General features: G+C 32.0%; 3 non-coding genes across 3 annotated transcripts; all 3 read right to left on the bottom strand.

Annotated features, from left to right (window-relative positions):
* Window positions 1-1801: 1801 nt before the first annotated feature.
* Window positions 1802-1874, bottom strand: Trnav-aac. The gene has a single exon. It is a non-coding gene; the product is annotated as a tRNA-Val (tRNA).
* A 712-nt stretch (window positions 1875-2586) lies between these two features.
* Window positions 2587-2659, bottom strand: Trnav-aac. The gene has a single exon. It is a non-coding gene; the product is annotated as a tRNA-Val (tRNA).
* Window positions 2660-4458: 1799 nt separating this feature from the next.
* Window positions 4459-4531, bottom strand: Trnav-aac. The gene has a single exon. It is a non-coding gene; the product is annotated as a tRNA-Val (tRNA).
* Window positions 4532-7873: the final 3342 nt, after the last annotated feature.

The raw sequence follows: 7873 nt of genomic DNA, 5'->3' as shown, positions 1-7873 counted from the left end.
TGCTTTTTTGATGTATGCAATATGTTAATGAATGAAAAGTTGACTAGCTGAACAGATTAACATTTGTAGTTTGCAGGTACTACTAAACAAAAATTATTAAGGAAGCCACAGTTCCTAGAGATAAACTGAATATAAAGGACGTAATTTAAGATAGAATTGTATTTAATTTCTCAGTGGTTAACTTAATCAAGTCCAGTTGTGGACTGGAGGAGGTCTTAGGAGCTAGCTCCTTTTCACAGGGCAGTGGATCGTAGGAGGTCAAACCCAGGACTGGTGAATCTGGTGGAGCAGAGTTGATAGTTGTTCAAAAAATTTGATAATGAGATTAACTTATATTAGAAATAATTTCATTATTTTAATGGGGAGTTTTTAAGATAGTACAGTACCGTAGGTGTTCGGTTGGAATAATTTATTTTGAATTTTTAAACAAAATTCTGGCCTCAAAATTATATTCTTTTCTAAAAAACCAGAAAATGGAAAAACAACTTCTTATTGCTCCTTCCGCGAGGAATCGTTGGCCTTGAAAGCAGAATTGAAGGGCACTTCATATTCAGACTTTATAAAACCTATTGGAGATAAGTGTTATTTTTACATTTTTACAGAGTTAAAAAAACAATGGTCATGGCACAATTATATTTATAAAAATAAATTCCCTAAACAAATTTAATTAATTAAACCATTAAAATTAACCATAAATTATTTTTTAAATTTATATTAAAAATTATTTTCCTTAATTCATAAATATTTAAAAAATATGTCAATCGCTCAAGCTATATTACATATATAGTACATATTATGCAGTATTCTTATCTGTCTTCACCAATTGTTATTTGTATAGTTAAAAAATGGTAGTATAATTTCCAATTTTAAATTCCCCTAAATTCTCGAGGAGTGATCAAAAACTATTTTATTCTTGACTTTTAAATAAAACTAAAATTATCCAAACTAAAAACCGATTGCCAAAATCCACACAGTTAACTGCTGATCGTAACTTCAACCACGCAATGGCTATTATAGAACCTGTTAAATAGTGGACGTGGCTAAAGAGAACTCTTTGATATGTGAAGTGGTCCCTCCGTTTCATGGTTTAATCCATTTTATTACTTCTTAGTTTTGTTATTACATAGGTTTAAAAAAGAGTATCCAGAGAATTTTGTGAACAAAATTAATTGTAAATCTTTTGCTACTATTCCCCCTCCTTTTTATGACTATTATCATAGTATTTACTGTAGTGTATACTTTAAAACAAAAATATATAATGTACGTTTGTATTTACAAATAAAGGGTTTACTAAATGTATGAATATACAGCACGAATATTTGGATAAAAATGGCTACTATCAGCCTATTTTTCGAGTTGCTTGACTGTGATTTACCTATTACATGTACCTGACGGTCAGTTTCAAGTGTGACAAGCTAAACAAATTTGGTTTGTGAACTAATTTATAATTTCATACTTTTAACCTTTTCGATACTTTCCTATTTTGACCTTTACCGAAACTAGCACAGCTGACGGACGGGTTTTTTTCTTAGGAGACATTTCTCTATTGAATTAAAAAGGAAAAAAATAGTATATGTGCTTATACAATCCAAATTGCCTCTCGACTCTCAGACTAGTAAATATAAACAGTTGAAAATTTAGAATAAATTATTCCAACTATCCTAAATTTCTTTATTAATTCCTTTTTGGGAGTTTTTGTGTGGGAGCGTAAAAACGTTATGATCAATAATTGAACCGTTCAGAAAATCTAAATTTGCTTGATGATTGTTAGTAGTTGTTCTGGAAAAGCTAAAAAGATAACTGTTTCCGCCCAGGATCGAACTGGGGACCTTCTGCGTGTTAGGCAGACGTGATAACCGCTACACCACGGAAACCGCCTTGCAGGAGGAGAAGGTTAGAGGGTTAGTAAAAGATTTTTGGAACGCTGTAGCACTGGTAAATTAGTCAGTACAATAAACAAATATTATAAATTAAAGCTCCATAATTAAGATTGTGTATTAATATCGTAACAAGTTTAACAAAGTAACGCCAGTGTTTCTTGTATTTTAGTGGCCGACAGAAGTACTGTAACATTATCGCTAAGCCCAGCGCTACGTACAGTGCATCAAAAAAATAAACTTCTTTTTGAAAATTTTTAAAATTTAATTCGTAATAATAATTAATACATTCGAGTAAGAGGATGATTTCGTTGTTTCTTACGATCCATCCGAAAGATAATAGGATTTCTTGTAACATTTTATCAATGTTACGGTTTTAATTAAACAAGTATTTATATTTGATATCTTGTATGTTATTATTTTGTATCGTTGTACATTTTTAATGTCTTATGACATTTATACGAACAAAAACTATGAGCTTTTAAATCATCATTAACAAATTGCAGCAAAACTAATTAGTATATTGTTACTATGTTTAACGAAACAAAATTCAGTTCTGTTATGTTTGTGTCACTGTTCTTTTAATTAAAACGATATGCGACCAAAACACCGGAAATAACGGTAAAAATGATTATTCTCGATCTATTGAACTGATTTTAAAAGTAAAATTTCCAAAATACATAAACAATTATTGACTACAAAAGATAACTGTTTCCGCCCAGGATCGAACTGGGGACCTTCTGCGTGTTAGGCAGACGTGATAACCGCTACACCACGGAAACCCCGTATAAAATATGGCAAATAAGGAATTAGTAACTTGAACAAAACCAATATTGTAGAATCGAAAGTTGGACAGTTAGTAAAGGACTTCTGAAATTAGTAAATGAATACCTACAAATAAAAAAAAATAAATAGAAGTTCTGTACAGTAATTTTTAAAATTATAAATACAATAATTTTTCTGCTTCTATATATATATATATAAAATTCTATATTCATATAGTTTACAAACCAGTTTACAAAATTAAATTCCTCGAAAATTAAGGGAAAAAACAGAATATAAATTTACTTAATTTTCGACCTACTCAGTGGTAACTCAGTTCTGAATATTAAATCCCGGCCTGTTTAGCCCTAAGTAACATTCTAAATTAACACCTAATCTTAAACAGTTTTTTAATTTCTTTTTAAATTTCAGTTTAATCAAACTTTAATCACACTGAAAAAGATGTATATGTGGGAATATATTTACCATTACAGATAAAGCAAACATACTTGATACATAGTTACTGCACCTAAAAGTCTGTTTTTTAGAGTCACTATCAATTTTCTGTCATCAGGAGGAAAGGCTCGCAAGAAATCAGAAGAAAATTTTAAATGAGAGCATAGCTCGAGTAGTACAACAAATTAGGGTCTCAAAAACTTCACCCCTTACAAAAAGGCATTGGTATACATTTTAAGTAATGATGTACCAAGTATTATTGCTTTATTCGTAGTAGGTAAGAAAATATTAAGCCTATGTGGAACTTCAAGAACATTCTGTATACACAGTTTTACATTAACAAAATATTTAAAAAATATCAAAATCACTTAAACACCAAAAAGTAATATAAGATGGATTCAGAAACCAACATATGAAACAATTTTTTTGGTCTGTGCAACAGCATAATTCAATTGTGACACCGTAAATACATTAGACGGGAGTGAATTTAAACGACCAGAACAGACTCATATTGACCGCAACTTTTTAGTTGTACGATAGATACACTTTCGTCATTTGGATAAAAAGGCTAACTCTTATTGTTACTGAAATCATCGGAGAACTTCAATAAACTATCATGGAATGTTGGAGGGAAATAGGAATCTTATAAAAAACTGTTTCACTTTACAGCTTCAGGATCCCAACACACTGTTCTTTAAACTTAAATGGATCAGGAGACTGAAATAGCTTTGAGTGACTGTCGATTATCTCAGAACTGTTTATTATGTCATAGAAACATACATGAATATATTGTCCGGGTTTTTCAACAGGAAATTGCGTGCGAAACCGCGGGTAACTGCTAGTATATTTATAAATTTATAGAGTTAGAGGCGTATTCATTTATTATGTTTAACGGTACGAAACACAGCTCTGTATGTTTTCGGTAATTTAACACGTCTTCACAAGATAATGGTTAAATAATTACAAAGTTAATCCTACGTCAGATTTTGGGTCTGCGTGGTGTATAGGCTTTGGATTTGTCCAAAGCGGATATGGAGAGCGACCACTAATTAAATGACAAACATTTACCACCTTCAATAAAATTGTGATATAGGGTTTCACAAAGAGGTGTGGGAATAAGAATAAAAATAAGTAACATAAAATTGGACGTGTCTAGATTTGAAAAGGTTATCGTAATGGAGACGATCTATTCACTGGAATAAATACATAATAAATCAGTTCTTGCAGAGATCATAATGTTATTAATTGGAGTTGCGCATTTAAAAAAGTTAACAAATTTAACAGTCAACACAAAATTTACCTGAAAGACACTAAAAACTATAAATCTAAAATATTATAAAAATATCGTAAGCTAAAATATAACTGTTTCCGCCCAGGATCGAACTGGGGACCTTCTGCGTGTTAGGCAGACGTGATAACCGCTACACCACGGAAACCTTCTTAGTGCAGGTGAAAGTAATACAATACAACTAGCCTTTTATAAGCTGTCGCTCTAGCTTTGGTAAATATGATTCGTAATTAACTATCAAAATTTATGTTCAAAATGTACATTAAAAATTTAAGTTAATAGAATTTTTATGAGCAATTTTGTTTCAGGTGCTACCAGTGGTGCAACGGTTCAAATAAAAACGACCGAGTTGTTATTTATATTGTAACAGAATAACAGTCTATGCCAGCAATCAGTTGCCCTGGGAGGTAGGGTCACGAGCATTGACTACCGAAAATAGGCTTTGCCTACATATGGAGATTGTGTGACTTTACTATACTAAACCTTTGCATGCAATAACATACGATCTTTGGTTCAGAGTTATAATTCATATTATTAATCTTACAGTATATACCTCATTTTTATGAATTAAATTTAAAATGTAGAGTAATGTTTATTATGGTCCAAGTTTACTCAGAATGTATAAAATTGTGTGAACATAAATTCGTAAGGAAGATACAATAAATAATGCTCGGAGAGATTTGGAACATCAGAAAAAAAATAACGCCCTGTATTACATGTGTACTGAACCTATCAATTAAAAGTCGGGATAGAATTTATGATATTATCAAAAGAAAACCTTATAGTGTTTAATTAAAACTCTTTTGTACAACTTCGAATTTTTTAATGTATTTTAATAAAGAGACAAAACATTCAATTACTATAGCCCTCAAAGTGGCGGTCATTTTTTCCTGTAGTGGCGGCATGTTTTCGAGCCTCGTGCAAGGGTTTTTAAAAAAAACATTTATTAAAAATATAAATTAAAAGTAATATATATAGAAGTATATATTTTTGTGTTCAGAATTAAACATATAATAATATTAGTATTTAAATTTGGCCTTAAAAAAATGTTTACTAAAAAAATTTTTCCATGAAATTCAATAAATTTACATTTTTTTTTTTAAATTTGGGGGGGACCATACCTAGCAAACCAAGTTATAGTAAGAAAACTATAAAAGTGAGATTGCCATTTTGTGTCAAATTTATTCTAGTTTCAGAAACACATAAGCATTATACAAATTTATGAAACTATAATAACACTGTATAACAAAAAGCAGCGATGCGCATAAATTGTGAAAATAGGGTGTATATGTAAGAGTTTGCTAATACAAGTTTTACTAACACAGTTTTTACTTCAATACATGTTATATTGCATATTTTATTACTCAGAATGAAGTAAACTATACAGCAGTACTAAAAATAAATTCCATAACTTTTTTTGAAGAGTCGAAAAAAGTTTCATTTTGTCATTACTCAAAACTTTTGCGAAAAATTTTCAAACAGCAAAGTATAAAAATGTGTTTCAAAGCTTGTATTGTATTCAAATTTATAAATCTATGGTTTCAATCTGATGGGAAATTTTATGTAGTTTTAGAAAACCATAAACTGTGTCTAAATATATTACATATATTTTGATTCCACAACTGCATGTATTACTAAAATAACAGTATATAGCCTACGCGACTAACAATGACCCTGGAATGGTCCAAACAGTTATCATACATAACCAAAGAAATTACGGTAAATATATATTTGGTTGTGAAAATTGTTATTTCAGAACTAAAAGAGTGCCTAAAATAACGTTTAGTGAGTGAAAAAACAATAACAAACTACGTGAAATGAATTTTAGCCAAGTCATTTTGCAATTTTGCAAAAAGAAATTTATTTATTCTAAATTATATTTATTTGCACTACTGCAATATTTAAACAATTCACCACACACTAAACACAACACTAAAACACAAATAAACCTACTAAAACTTACTAATAAACACGACTCGTCACATAAACAAATCAGACGGCATCGACAACATGGCGGTCACAATGAATTGCATCATCTTCTTTTACGTTCCAAACTACGAACTTGGTAAGTTGCAACTACAATACAAAGAGGAATAAAACTATAGTATTCCTTGGGCTTTTTTTCCCGAATCCAATGGTGCATGAATCGAATCGATACGTTGCCGGAATATACTGTAATGAGTGATTATGCAAAGGAATGTTTATTCGTCAAAATTTTGATGAACAACAGTGGGATGGATAGAAACATAATCAGTGAAAGGGTACAGGGTTTCGGATATTTGTCATCGTTATAGGTTATAGAAGGTGCAACACAACGTTTCGAGGATTGGAAGCTATCCTCTTCATCAAGTGGGGGAAAGTACTAGTACATACAAAAATAACGAACAGAAAGAAGTAAAGAAGGTAAAGGAAAAGGAGTGAAACATAAGCTTCTTGGAGTCCAGTCCAGGCGTTGTCACTGCACAGGATGGAAGTCCCGAGCAAAAATCACAAGTACGAGAATAACAATCACACATCAAACCACCACAGACTACAGTGCGATACTAACAAGAATGGCGATGTCGGCTATTTCATCGGCGCTCCTTAGTGTCATCTAAAACAATGGGACAGGAAGGCGATGGTCTGGAGGGGTAAAGGGTAAACGCAAGCTGTTTCCTGCCCTATGTTTTGGTTCTAGACCTTAGTGTCATGGTATGTGTACGAATTTTATTGGTTGAGGATTGTTTGATTGTTACAATCTTTTTAGGTTTCCTAGTTAGTTCGGGACTTGCATCCTGCGCAGTGACAACGCCTGGACTGGACTCCAAACAGCTGTTGAGTAAGTTTGAACCCTTTTTTCCTTTCTTTACTTCTTTCTGTTCGTTATCTATGTACGTATTAATACCTCACCCAACTGACGAAGAGTATAGATTCCCAATACTCGAAACGTCGTGTTATACCTTTTTAACCTATAACGATGGCTAATGTCCGAAATCCTGTTATTCTTTCAACCTTTCCATCGTCAATAACAAACTTTAAACAAAAATCAGCGAAGCTACTGGAAAGACTAGGACATTTGAAAATATAATTAACGAGGTAGCAGGGCGGTTAAATTCTCCTGAGATTTGAGGAGCGGTTCTCAGCCGAGGTGTTTTGTGATCACGGATATTCTGCCGACCCCCCCCCCCCCCACCAAGTTATCATCCAGTTTTTTAATTAGTATTTCGCCTCTGTAGGGACAGTTCGCTGGTGCCATAGCACAGAGTGGTATGATCGAAGTAAATTATGGTGATCACGATGTGGAGTCTGTATTCTGGATGAAGAATATCACTCAAAAGGACTTTGTAAAAAGTTGTCAAATCTTCAAAAAGGAGTCTGTGCCGGATTGAGATGATTCCCAACAAAATTAATCAAATGTACAGTTATAAGATAGGAAACGTATGTTCATACCTTTTTGGCCAGTTTTTCGATAATTTTCATGAATTGTATTTCAGAAACTGCTTGATATAAA

This window comes from Homalodisca vitripennis, chromosome 2, assembly GCF_021130785.1.
Source record: "Homalodisca vitripennis isolate AUS2020 chromosome 2, UT_GWSS_2.1, whole genome shotgun sequence".
Classification (NCBI taxonomy): domain Eukaryota; kingdom Metazoa; phylum Arthropoda; class Insecta; order Hemiptera; family Cicadellidae; genus Homalodisca; species Homalodisca vitripennis.
This window is presented reverse-complemented; position numbering and strand designations above follow the sequence as displayed.